The following is a 15,128-nucleotide window of genomic DNA, read 5'->3' on the forward strand; positions in this document are numbered from 1 at the left end:
AACATGTCTGAGTCCAAGCTCTCAACATTAAACATGGGAAACTGTTGAACTGCATTCTGATTTTGTACCTGCATTGTATTTTTATTTCCTCAGGGTAATTGATTTTGATTAGGGGTAGGCCGCGAGCTCCGCTCCACTGGCGGAGTTAACAGAGTTTTTGGCACTCCATGCTCTGCTTGGAGCATGGAGTTCGGCGACAAAAACTCCACTAGCCCCGGCGGTGGAGCAGAGTTCACTGGCGTGCGCTGCAGCCCAATTATGGGCCACACAGCGCAAGTGCAGTCTGCGCTTGCACTGTGTGGCCCATAACTAGGCTGCACTTTACATAGGGAGCTGCTTTAAGCTGCTGCTGAGTATCTGCACTAGTGCCAGCTCCAGATCCAGACCTCTCTCCTTTCACTATCCTCAACAGCCTGGTAGCAGGGGGCAGAGGGAGGCAGAAAGCCAGGCTGCTGGCAACAGGGACCCTGGACCCAGGTAAGTCCTTTGTTGCACTTTCTCTTCTATGTGCACACGGGGGCTAGCATTGGGCATGGACAGCATTTGCATATGAGGGAGTTCTGTGCTTGGAAAAAAGGAATTGTGCAGTCACAGCTGTACCTTAAAAGAACCTGTCTCCCCAGAGTCCCTGGGAAAGGAAGTGGTATGGGGTGGGGTGCTGAGGCCAGCAGAGAGAGCTGGAGACCAGATGAGCATCAGCTGCTGAGTGGTAGTCCGGCAGCCCCCACCAGGTAGAAATGTGTGTGGCCTGAGAGCGTGCCTTAGAGCCCAGTGGCAAGCAAGGTTAGGCACTTTGTGAAAATACAAGGCTGCTGGTGGTGAGCTGGTTTGCCATTGCTAGTGCTGAGCCCTAAAGAAAGGGCGGTCTAAGGTGTGTGTAAGTGCAGAGGAAGCGCTTGAACGGCTGGTACAACATGGAGGGTGTTCTTGGCCCTCCATAGTAAGTTTGTGAAGGACGAAAGTTGGTGAAGGGAAGTGTGCAGGTGTGGAGAGCAGTAGACTCCAGGTCAGTGGGTTGTGTCACCACAAGAGGCATGAAACAGCACCTTTCGCTGCCTACAGCATACCACCCTGGCCTGAATATGCCCAATCTCTGAAGTGCTAGACCTTGCTCAGCGCTTAAGAGATTGGGTGCATTCAGGCCAGGATGATAGGGCAGATGGCACTCCGCTGCACACGGAACTCCAATGAATTCTATGGAGCTTTTAGCCAACTCCATAGAATTTCACGCAGTATAACTACATGAGCTCTGTCCACTGCCAATTTTGATTCAATTTTGGGTTTTCTACATTCTATTGTACCCTAGGGGTTTGTGGGACTGACATCATTTGAACTTGATTCTGCATTGGAACTTTTACCTGTTGTGTGGGCATAATTTGCATCTGTATGTGGTTTCCTCCCTGCATTAGATTATTTAATCTGTCTGGATTAAGCCTACACTTGCGTTTCAAATGGCCCACTCTGTTACAAAGATGACAAAGTATAATTTTCTTCAATGTAGCAACATCAACACCTGCATTTGGATCAATCAGAACTTCTTGACCTCTACCCTGTGTGACAACTGCACCCCCTTAAACACCTTGCATTCCCATTGGAAATCCAACTCCTTGCATACTGTATTGAACACCAACACCTTGCACTAAACAACCACATCCTGGAAATGGCTGATTTTGAAAACCTTTATGTGGCAGCTTCTTTTGTGCTAGCAGAAACGTTTCCTTAAGCTTTCTCTGTTTCATCTCTTGCACATCACTGCAATACTTTGCAGACTTCAGGACCTCATCTAAAGACTTAGGAACTGATTTAGAGTTTTTTGGATATGTTACTCTGCTACAAACGTGATGCCATATTATGATTCCCCTAGGATATAATGGAATCGTAACATGGAGGACAAGATATCGGTCATATTTGTACAGAATAACCTCATCTACCAAACTCTAAATCAGAACCCTAGTCTGCAAACAAATCACATTCTGCTATATACGCTGACTAATCTCAGGCCTCAAACCAAGCACACACTGTGAAATTAAGAATCATATGTCTGTAGGTTCAAGATGAGTGTGGAACCATATGCTGCTGAAATGCCTTCAACAATCCCTCATAGTACTCATGCACTGACTCCTTTACTTCCTGCTAAATTTGATTCAATCTCACATAGGGCCTGATTTAGATATTGGCAGATGGGTTACCCCATCACAGCAGTGACAGATATCCTGCTGAAATTTAAATCCCACATGAAATAATGGGGTTTAGATTTCGGCAGACAGGATATCCATCACTGCTGTGATGGAGTAACGCATCCACAAATATCTAAATCAGACCCATAGTCCAAATCCTTTAAAGGGACTCTGCCTTTCAAAAAAGCAATCACCTCATTGTATTTAGTCACCTCAAGGGGCGAAGGTGCATTAGTGCCAGGATGTCTTCTGTGCTCCACATCTGGCCACTGAACAGCAATTTTTCTTTCAGCCCACAAATCGTTTGGAACAACAATGTCAAAGAACGCATTTAAATCAACCCACAACATCTTTGAAATCTTAACAAACCTCTCAGCTTGTTTATACCACTGCATAGTGTTCTCCCTCAATTGAGATAATTGCTCGTAAATGATGCAAGGTCTCCCTCCTCCTACATACATGGACATATCCTCCACACGGTACTTCTCTCAATGAGTATGCTGTAGTTCCCTCATCATCTGGAGGATTTAAAGGTGTTTATTTTTTCTTTACTTCAGCGGTCTCTGTTGTTGCCTTTTTCTTTTTATGTGTCTTTGCCCATTTGTTTTCTAATTTCTCAAATTCACTCCATCTGTGGACACATTTGACCAATTCATTACTGCATAATCGCATTCCTGAAGAATGCATTTTCTGATTTGGTTCATCATCCAACCGCACCCTAAAACATCTCTGCAATGGGATGCTTTTAGAAAGATCAACTTCATATTTATTTGATAATTCAGTTAATTTATCGCGTACAGCTGCAGCTCTTCTTGTAATCTGTTTGCACAAGTAAATCAATTTATTTTCTTGGTAATGATCCACATGATCATAGTCCCAATACCCTCTATTTTTTTCTTCTAAATCAATCTTTAATCTTGGGACATTTAACTGTCTTTCAGTCTCTGAACCTTAACTAGTACTCGGTCTCTTTGCATCCTCTACCTTTGCACTGTTCAAAGCAGCTTCCTCAAACCATGGAGGAAAATCCTATCTTCGAACAAGTCCATCTCTCCCTGTGCTCTTTGTATTGTGAAAACAAATTACCTTTCCTCGCCTGATACCTGCATCATTTGTAGTGGTGTCCACACAACAATTTGTGAATTTTGTGAGGTTGGAATATATCCTGTCACTGATGTACCTCCAACAGCGCCTTGATCTACTGTATTTGGTGCACAATTGATGTGAGCTTCTGATGCGTTTGTTACACATGTGTCTTCTGGCTGGATGTAGTTACCCTAGTAACTGGTACTGGTATAGTCACTATGGAAGTGGTTGCACTTGTAGGCATCACTCCCTGGGCAGTCCCTACTTGAACTGGAACATTCGGAAATACTTACTGAACAAGCTGTGTCATAAGAGGCTGTGCCACAATTGGCTGATTCACTACAGGATGGGCAAGAATGGTTGAGTCACTTTTAACAGTTTTTTAATCCGATATACATTTGGATCAACAGGAGCTGTAGCTACTGTCACATTATTAGTGACTGTTGCATCAGAATTTGTCACAAGACCAACATAAGGTGGTGGGTATGCCTCCAACGAGTTATCTAAAACATCATCGCCTGAATCAGTATCAGTGTCTGATTTTCTTTCGTCTTTCGTTTTTTTGTCTCCTTTAATAATTTCAGATTGCTCATTTTCTCCATTTGTTAATACAATAGATAGTCTAGTCACTTCCACTATACATTTTCTACACCTTTGCTGCTGCTCATTGCAAATGAAATCTGTGTAATTTCTCTGAGCACTTGCTGTTCATCTTTGGTATTTGTCGCTCTTTATATTGCATACCATTTTCTCCTAAGCACTTAGGGGGTTATTCTAACCCTGGCGGTCCAAGACCGCCAGGGCTAAAATGACGGGGGCACCGCCAACAGGCTGGCGGTGCCCCGCTGGGCATTCTGACCGCGGCGGTTTGACCGTGGTCAGAAGTGGAAAACCGGCGGTCTCCCACCGGTTTTCCGCTGCCCATTTGAATCCCCCATGGCGGCGCAGCTCGCTGCGCTGCCATGGGGGATTCTGACAGCCCATACCGCCATCCTGTTCCTGGCGGTTCGCCCGCCAGGAACAGGATGGCGGTATGGGTTGTCGTGGGGCCCCTGGGGGCCCCTGCAGTGCCCATGCCAATGGCATGGGCACTGCAGGGGCCCCCGTAAGAGGGCCCCACAAAGAATTTCACTGTCTGCATTGCAGACAGTGAAATTCGCGACGGGTGCCACTGCACCCGTCGCACCTTCCCACTCCGCCGACTCCATTCGGAGCCGGCATCCTCGTGGGAAGGTTGTTTTACACTGGGCTGGCGGGCGGCCTTTTGGCGGTCGCCCGCCAGCCCAGTGTAAAACCCAGAATACCCGCAGCGGTCTAATGACTGCGGTGTGGTATTCTGGAGGGGGGAACTCTGGCGGACCCCCTTAATGCTTCTAACTGTGTAGGTCTGGGAGGTGGCTTCATTTCACAAAGTATTTCTCGTAATCTGTCAATAATTCTCAAATTAAATATACCCCATCTTCAAAAACGTAATGGACTTTCCTTCTCAGTGATCTTGCATCATTGGAGAAGCCATACACATGTATATAACCCTTCATCAATGATCACATGGGATGCTGGTGTACCCCCAGGAGGTGCCTCTTAATTCACCCATAATGCAATAGTTACGTCACCTCTTATAAAACTTCTAATAGCTTTGCACATTTTCTGATTTTGAATTAAATTTCAACCAATGGTAAACAATTAAAGTGCAAAGCTTCAATGTTTTGATTCTGTTCTGTACATGTCAAATTTCAGTAAGCTCTTTTACCTAATCGCAAAGCATCTCAGTAAACCAATCAACCAATAACTGCACGGCTCTTCATGCAACTCAACCAATCTCAGTGTGGCATTTACACCAACTGACCATTATCAGCTCAGTACAATATGATGTAACAACTCGCCCTTTGCAGCAGCTCACCCTCCTTTGCAATTTCATTGTACATCAACAGACCTTTGAATTATATAACACTAGGCTACATAAAATAACAATGTTTGCTTCTTCTAAGGAAATCATAGAACAAGTTAACAACCGGAATGTTAAGGTTTTCACATCTTCTGAGTTTTCAATCAAAAAGAGTTTTAAAACCAGAGCGATGAAATCTCGACCAGCAGTAAATCACCTAATAAATGTAGTGTCATCATTGCAGATCAGGCTTTACCAACACTGATCAATATTAGCACAACCCCAACGGATTTGATACTGTCCCTTCCTCAATTGTGCAGTCAATGACATCTCACAACATTGCAACTTCAAATCATAGGCAGACAAGAAAACCATAAATCAACTCTTATTTATCTATCCCGGGATCTAAACCATTTCCTAGTCCGATTACTCTTTATCCTCTTCTTTGACAAAAGTACTTAAGCATTAGCAATACAATGTCAATATATAAGCAACAGTTCAACAGATCACAATAAAATGTGCAATCACAAATCACAATAATCATCATATATGTAACTCATAATCCCATTGATATTTACACCTGAAACAGGAAAATCAGAAATCTGAAACTTCAACTGACAACCTCTTCAAGAATTGCACTTCATCAATCTTTGAACTACGGCTTTGGGAAATGGGCATTTATTTTATTTTGAGGCACTTTTTAATTTTTGCCGCTCTTATTTTCTATTACCTAACCATAACTCTGCTACCACCTTTGTTGAAGTGCTGTTTTAAGTATGCTCCTTGAGAACTATTGGGAGCCTTCAGAATATAAAGAGCACACACCTTTATTAAACCCCAGAGGCAAGATCTTTGAGGTACATCATATAATTATTATAGTGATTTGCAAATTCAATAAATAAAATACATTCAATTCAGTGTGAAGATAGCCAATAATAAGGGTTTAAGTTCTATATGTTGAGATTTTATTGAATCATTAGTTCATCAGTCTCTTTATCACCACCAAGAGGCTGGTGTTGTATACTGCCACATTATGAGTGTTACGGGTTGGACGCTGCCAACCCGCTACATCTCCACTCATACCGCCATGTTGGTATCAACCGCTGAGTCGGAGATGTTCATCCCCGACCCAGCGGTCCACAGAAGACTGCCAGCGGCATTATGAGCCGGCCTACCGCCATGGTTTCTGTGGCCATAGCACTACCACCAAAACCATGGCGGTATGGCTACCAGTGACAGGGAACTCCTTCCCTGTCGCCGGTAGACGGCTCTCATGCCCCCCAGCAATCACCTGACCCCCTCAACCCCGACTGTCTCAGCACCCGCACCTCCCTCCCCACATACATGCACACACACATCCACATGCACCATGTATACTCCGATTCACCTCCACTTCCAGACACACATACACTTACACACATCCATACATGCATTTACTCACACATACTCACATGCATTCTGCCAAGTATCCACACTAACATACTCACATGCATAGACACTGACATGCAGACATGCACCCACTGCAACATTCATACACGCACCCACTCACACACATACAATCATGCATACACCACAGCACTCATAGATGCATTCACACATGCACACACATATTCCGACACACAGGGAGACACCACACAACACCTCCCCTCCCCATCAGACACACAACTTACATTGTCCGGCGAGGAGGTCGTCCGGCAGGGAACGGGAAGGGGCACTGCTACTGCCAGCAGCGCCCCACCAGCAGGACACAATATGGTCATAATGCAGCTGGCAGTGTTCTTCTGGTGGGGTATTGCAGGTGGTAGCCCCACCCTTGTGCCTCTGACCACCAGCATGGATACTGCCAGATTTCCGCCCACAGTGTGGCGGAAATCCGGCAGTACCCATATTTTGGCAGGCGGAAGACCACCAGCACTGGCGGTCTTCTGGCGCCTGTGGCTTTGGCAGTCTTAAGAAAAGACTGCCAAAGTAATAATGAGGGCCTTAATCTCAAATGCAAACTACAGAACATAGCATATAGCACGTGCCATGAAGATCTAGTCCCTAATCTAATTTAATTTCAGGAAATTCAAGTTCAGTAGAACCCATAAAGAGTTCTTGTCTCAGATGTGAAAGCGTATATTTCTAGTAGAACATCTCATTAAGACTTTTCAGACAAAATAAAGTTAGTCTCAGAATGAATCCAAGACACATCAGCAAAAAGGATAGGACATAATGTGTCAGAGTCAAAGTACTGTCTGAGTGAGTAGAGGGAGCCGAGAATCTATTGAGTCTAGCAAGATTTCATTGAGATGGAAAGTTTTAACAAATAACGTTCTAAAGGCACCATAGATTTATCTATTATCTAAGCATCAATGAAACAGGCAAGTGTCTTCCCACTAATCAATGTTGATAAGGCAAAGAACAGTTAGGTGAGCATGACTTCATTTCCATTCTTACATATCTTTCTAACAAAACCTATTCATAAAGAAACAGTTTTAAGATTAATCTAACATTGCAGTAATTCCTTTCATAGGTTAAATGGTCATGAAACAAAGCTCTAATGTTCTCTCTATTCATTTGTTTGTTACTGTGGAGCATTTTCATCATGAAATGTTATACATATAGTCCTGACAGAACTAACAAAGAGGAAAGAAGGAAGGAAGAAGAGAGATAGGAGTTTTGTACTTGTCAGCAGTTCAGCCAAGTGCATGTCATTATGCAAGCTTCAAATGCAAAACCCACATTTAAATTAAGTGTTTAGTTAAGGCCTTCAAACTCCTTTCATACAGGTTAATAATATAATGTTTTTATTCTAATAAAAGACTCTCACCAGTAACCTAATTTCTAGCATACATATTTATTATGCTGTGAAATGTAAAAGAAAACATGTATTCATACTTCAATAACTCTCAACAAATACCATGGCTTTGTTAAATTGCAACATGTTATTTCATCCAACAAATGTGTCCTTCTCCATTCGTTATGTTTCACATTTCAAACATTATGATAGGTTTTGCATCTGAAAACTCTATACTCCTCTTTCAATTGATTGAAAGAGTTGTCTCAATGACAGAGAGAAACTCAGGACATAGTGTTACAAAAACAGTTTGATATCAATTGAGATATGAGATTCATAAAAGAAGAGCTTGCTCTCCTAATTACTTGTCACCAGTAAAGATGCATAATAAAGGCATGAGAGAATTTCACCTGATTACAAACAAAAATACATATGGAATAAGCAAGAGGCTATTTACCCGGTCACTGGCAAATAATACAACATGTCTGCTATTTACCCAGCAGCCAGCAAAAATAGCACATAATCTCTGCTATTTAGATGGCCATACACTAAATACTAGAATACTAGAGGTGATGTACAAATTGACCAGCAACTGGAATAATCGTGTGAGTGAGGTATTTATTTAGCTAGCCATAAAGTGAAAAAGAAACAATGATGATTTGGTGGTGATTATGTAATACAGTTGAAATATTGTGCATATACAAATGTACCTGTAGTTTGTGAAAAGGTAAGTGTATGAATTAAGCTTAGCTGTTTACAAATGGAGAAACAGTTAAATAAATTTTAAATAAAACATTTATGTTATTTTAACATTCAAATAAGACATAGATATCAAACAGAAACTTCAGGATACGGCACACAGATATTCTGCATTGCAGTGTAGTAGTATGTTGCTATTTGAAAACAATGCTGAGTATGTTTTTAAAGCATGTTAATTACATGTTTCATCCACTTACGAGAATACATTGTTTTTTATGTTCATGATGCTTCTTTAGTTGATTTTTGAGGTTTGGGCTCTTTTTAGGATGCTTATAGGAGGTCTTGTGTGAGCTTTAGGGCCCTGATTAAGATATTGGTGGACGGGTTACTCCATCACACAATGGATATCCCATCTACCGAAATTTAAACCCCATTATTTCCTATGGGATGTAGATTTCAGCGGACGGGATATCCATCATCGTTTTTACAGAGCAACCCATGTACCAAACTGTAAATCAGGCCCTTAGGCTCCTCTTTAAGGGGGATTGTGCTTGGTTAGTATTTCAAATTAGGCAACACAGCAGCGGTCAACAAGCCGCAACAAAAAGGGAATGCAGACAAAAAGGTGGTGGTAGCTGGACCCCAGAGGGAAGAACACATACAGTAGGCAATTGGGACTTGGGGGCAGTGTTTTTTAGGCTTTTGCAGGAGGTAAATTGAGTGAGTCACTGCAATGAGGAAGTGAAAGAGGTAGACAGATCTGAGTAATTCACAGGAGAAGTTCACTCTGCTGCCTGTGAATAAACATGCTTTTTCATACTATTCACCCAGCAGAGTAGGTTTAGTGCATTGAGGCTTATTGATCACATGAGTTGCTCGTTCAGCCAAACTGACATTTTATTCACCTGCACAATGTGTCTTGGGAATGGTAGTTTTAATTTTTAACTCGTTAAGCAGTATTTTAAGTGGACAGGATTCTGTCTTTGATGGACCCTCATGTATGTACCGAAGAGCACTCTCTCAGCAGAATAAATTTGAAATCCCAAAGACAATCTGGGTAACAGGCTTGGAGGCTGCACCTGATTAAACTCATTATGGAGGAGGGGAAGCAAGCAGTAGAGCCAGTAGGAGAATAAGGACAGGAGGTGGAATGCCAAGCAGGCTAGGATAACAAGAGCCTTGAGGACCAGGAAACGAAGAACCAAGCCCAGGGATACCTAATCTACAAGGACCAGGGTTACAAATGCCAGAGGGGCCAGGAACAAATGGATGATGATGTACAGGGCAATAAAATGCAGAACTAAGGGTAGCGGGGCCAGGATGAGAAAGATCAGGAGGGACCTGGGTATGTGGAACAGGGGAATGTGGATAATGGCCCAAAGGAACAGAGGACCTGAGGTAGAAGGAATAGAAGGTCCTGGGCCATAACAAGACAAGAAGAAGGGCTCTGAGGGTCTGTTTGCACTGACAAAGAACACAGGCATTGGTATGACCAAGGCCAGGAGTAACAGACCCAGGTAGACAGACGAAAGAGGATCAGTAGACCAATGGAAAGAGGGTCCAGATAAAGGATGATGAAGCGGCAAGAAGCAAAAGGACCAGGACTGGAAAGACCACAACCGGAAAGGACAAGGGCAAGCAGGGCCCGAGATATTAAACAATATTGTTGAGAAAAATATTGTAAATTTAAGGTAATAATGGTAAGTGAAAAAAATGTGGAAAAAATATAATTGACACTGATATAATCTAAAAATATAAAAAAAATATAGATTTAAAAAAAAAAAATAATAATATTAATATAAATAGTTTAGAGTTATAAATGTTAGATACTTAATACATAAATGTAATATAATGTAAATTAATTAAATTCCACCAATATGCAATACTAAATATAAATATATACTTGTATAAATACATAAAAACACAAATACACACAGACACACACACATGCACACACAGTTACACACACACATATCTATATCTCTCTCTCTCTTTCTCTCTCTCTCTATATATATATATATATATATATATATATATATATATATATATATATATATATATATATATATATATGTATGTATTTTTATAAATATATTTTAGAGAGATTTAAAGATGTTTCTGCCGGCTGGGTACAGACTTGTGTTCTGTTTCCCTGCCCGCAGGTGTTGCACGATATTCCTCCCACTGGAATTGAGTGAGCAGAATATAACTGTTCTTTTGGAGCGAGCGCAATGGGGCTTCCGCACCATGGGGGAGCTGGCCAGAGCAGCTGGGCCCTAGGTCTCCCCCCCCCCGGAGCTCCAACATGGTGGTTGGTAGGTGTCCTCTGTAGGCACGGGGCACCTACCTGTAATCAATGGAGTTACCAGGAGATGAGTTTCAAAATTGGCTCAGGGAGGGGATCCTTGCAGCATCCTCTCTTTTAGGAAACAGGATGCCCAGAGGAATGGTGTCCTTAGGACCTAAGAAGGCTCAGGGAGGGGGACCATGTGGCACCCTCCCCTTTTAAAAAGCTACACAGCTACAGGGGATAGGATCCCCAGGGCCTATTAAGGATTATTGAGGGGGCCATGTGGCTCCCCTCCAGTTTTTTATTATATTTCTCCCCAGGGTATGGGATATATCTGTGGCCTATTAAGGCACAGGGATGGGGTCCCCAGGGCACAACAAAGTTTAAGGAGGGGGCACATGCTCCCTCACTTTAATTATGTAATTTGTCCCTGAGGAATGTTTTTTTGGGGCCCAAAAAGGCTCAAGGAGGGAGGCCACGCACCCCCCTTTCTTATTGGCTTTGGCTCCAGGGGGTCCCCATGACTTAATAAGGTATGTTGCCTTCAGGTGGGGTGTTGGCTGTACATATGGTAATAAAATATTATTTTACTTTAAAAAAAACTAGAAAGTCACTGAAAAAACAAAGGATGAAGGAACATTATAGTGAGGTGTGATAAAAAGATCATTTTTATGCTTAAAAAAAAAACCTTAACAATTCACTGAAAAAACAAAGGTTAAACTAACGTTATAGTTAGGTGTAATAAAAAATATGTTTATTTTTTAAAACATTAGAAATTCATTGAAGAAAACCAAAGGCCAAAGTGACCCTATAGGTATGTGAATATGTCAGTGACAACATTAATGTTTTGAAAAAAAAAAAAGAAATCCACCATTTATAGTAGAGCTAATGACCTCTCATATAACATCACTCATGGCATGTTCTATGACACAATTTATGACATCACTGATGACATTCTCAAATGACATCATGGATGACATCACTGATAACATCATTGATTACTATTTCCACTCTAGCTTATTCAACAGTAAGACTTCGCAGGGGTTATATTTACTATTCGTACTCGAGTAAGTGCAGCAGTAGGGAAACTGTTGGACTTCCAAGAAGTAAGATTTACTATTATTACTCCAATCAGTGCAACAGGAGGGAAAGAATTGGACTTCAGAGGGGTTCAATTTACTAAACCTACTCCAGTCTAAGCAACAATAGTGAAAGTGTTGGACTTTGGAGGGGTACAATTTACTATTCCCACCCCAGCCTTAAAAACTTTAGGGTATGTGTTGGACTTCAGAAGGTTTAAAAGTACTATTCCCACTCCAGTCTGTGCAACAGCAGAGAAGGTGTTGGTTTCGGAGTGGTTAAATTTACTTTTCCCACTACAAACAATGCAACAGCAGGGAAAAAAATTCCACTCCAGTCTGTGCAGCAGTGGGGGAAGCAGTGGATTTGTTTTTAGGGTGCTTTTGGACTCACACTACGTAGCGAGACTGCTGGTTTAGAGATGACAGTACTTTTTTTTCTAGGTGACTGAGTTACTCCTACAACAAGTCGCAACATCCGACACGACCCTACCCACTACCAAGCAGTACCGCACCAAAACTCAGAAAGCAAAGGTAATTTCTGGCAGCCCTTCACATGGACTCTAGATAAGACCTCTCAGGGAAGTTGTGATGGAACAGAAGTTACCCTTTCCTCTTGTTAGCAATAAGGGCCAGATGTAGCAAAATTGCAAATTGCGAGTTGCAATTTGCGAGTCCTTCCGACTCGCAAATTGCAACTCGCAATTTGCAATGCAGAACGGTGTCTCAGACACCGTCTGCGAGTCGCTATGGGGTCGCAAAGACCCACCTCATTAATATTGATGAGGTGGGTCGCAAATTGCGGCCCCATAGCGACTATGGGCACTCGCTAACATGGAGGCCTGCTGTCGTCAGCAGACCTCCATGTTCGTGACTGCTTTATCAATAAAGCAGTTTTTTTGTTTTAAGTGTAGCCCGTTTTCCTTAAAGGAAAACGAGCTGCACTTAAAAAAAAATCCGAAACCTTTAGTTTCGGAATGTTTTCAGGGCAGGCAGTGGTCCCCTGGACCACTACCTGCCCTGAAAAAATATTGTGTGGTCCATTCACAAAGGGGAAGGGGTCCCATGGGGACCCCTTCCAATTTGCGAGTGGGTTACCATCCACTTCAAGTGGATGGTAACTGCGACACCATTTGCGACCGCATACGCGGTCGCAAATGGTATTGCATACCACTGCGAATCGCAAATAGGAAGGGAACACCCCTTCCTATTTGCAATTCGGAAATGCATTTTGCGAGTCGGTCCCGACTCGTAAAATGCATTTCTGCATTGGAAACTCCAGTTTGTGACTCGCAAACGGCAAATTTTGCCATTTGCGAGTCGCAAACAGTTTCCTGCATCTGGCCCCAGGTCTCATACACACATAGGCAATGAAGGAGATGCAGGAAAGTTTTTAGTATATTTATTGAAAAGACTGCAATCTACAATAAAATGCATTTATTGCAATAATTAGGATAATGAGCAATAACAGAACCAAAATCTTGAAGATGAGAGTTGTGAATATGAAAACCCCCACCACATTGCAATAAGGATAAGATTTGAAATTCCTAGCAAAGAGAGCCTAATCTCTACCCTACTGAGAGATAGGTGTGATAAACTCTAATCTGTCGGTACTATGTCCATGAGAAGCACCCCTCAACCCTTGTTATCTTGGAATGAGGTCTTTAGATCAGACTCTGTGAAGACACAAAGGCTGAGTTCTGTAGCAAGGTGACTTGCAGTTTAGATGGCATCTGGAAGTAACTCCTCTGATGACCTTGTCTGTGTGAGATTTATCTGTAAAAATCATGTAGGATCCCTGATGCAGGTATATTCCTAAACAACCGATAAGGTGGCAGAGTTATGACGGCAATTACATAAACAATCCCCAACAAGTGTGCATTATGTTCCGATCACACGTAAGCGAGAAAGGGACCTACGTACATCACTGATCATGACACTGATAACAACACCTTCTCAGAGTGGCACTGATAAAAGCAAATCAAAACATTTCTTATAAGATATAAGCAATGTCAGCCAGCTAGAAGAAATAATAAAATAAATGAAATAAAACAGAGCACCCTAAGTAGATAAAAGGTCACTAGGTGATGGGGCAGAGGCCTGCAAGCCGAAGGCTAAACTAAACTCCTGTGTCCCAATAGGAAATTAAAATAGATTCACTACAAGGGGGTTGCATTTAGTATTCTCATTCCTCACAATGCAACAGAAGGACTATTCCCACAGTAGGGAAAGGGTTGAACTGCAAAGAGGTTAATTTTACTATTCGTACTTCAGTCTAAACAAGAGTAAGCAAAGTGTTTTGTTTCAAACATATTATTACATAAATAAGTAACACTATGAATGTAGAAAAAATATTACCTTCCCTATATAATTTTTTTTATATATACATATATATGTGTGCGTGTGAGATGTATATATATATATATATAAATTCACTTAAAGAAACATAGATTACAGGTATGTTTTATTTAGGTTCTGAATTTTCTCGCACAAAACCATAGAAATTCAGCAGTTATAGTAAGAGTCAATAACTTGCGACCTAAGGATTTCAGATCCTTTTTTTAATACAGAATCGCGAAGTAAACACAATTGCTTTGTGTTTGCCGAGCCCAGGAGTTAGGGTAATTTGTCTTTTCCAGACGTGGATCTTTAAACGGAGCACCTGCTACTTTTATATTTGTAAATGCTTCCTGTTGAGGTTTAATTTCCGAGAAATGAGCATCATGGCCAGAATGGAAGCTCACCTGCTCTTTTATCTAACAAGAGCCCACAGTGTTCACAAAATGTCTACCCAATTGGAACTTTCTACTAGTTAGTAAGTGCTACCTCGTGGTGTAGATGTGAAGTGTGTGATAAGGGGACCATGTGGTGCCCCTCCCCTGGCTGATTTTGGCCCCCAGGGACCCTGCCTCCCGGGGCCCAGCCTTGAATTCTTTTTTTGGGGGGGGTGCAGTCCCCCTCCCTAGCTGAAGTCTGCCCCAGGGATCCCATCCCCCAGAGTTCGGCTATGTACCCTGGGTGGTCCACCGGGGACCCAGTGTGCAATGGTACTGGTAAGGGAGCCTCAAGCCCCCCTAGTCCAAGTTGGCTCCCCTCCTCCAGCAGGAGCCAGAATTTCTGTCACAGACAGGGA

This window comes from Pleurodeles waltl, chromosome 5, assembly GCF_031143425.1.
Source record: "Pleurodeles waltl isolate 20211129_DDA chromosome 5, aPleWal1.hap1.20221129, whole genome shotgun sequence".
NCBI lineage: Eukaryota > Metazoa > Chordata > Amphibia > Caudata > Salamandridae > Pleurodeles > Pleurodeles waltl.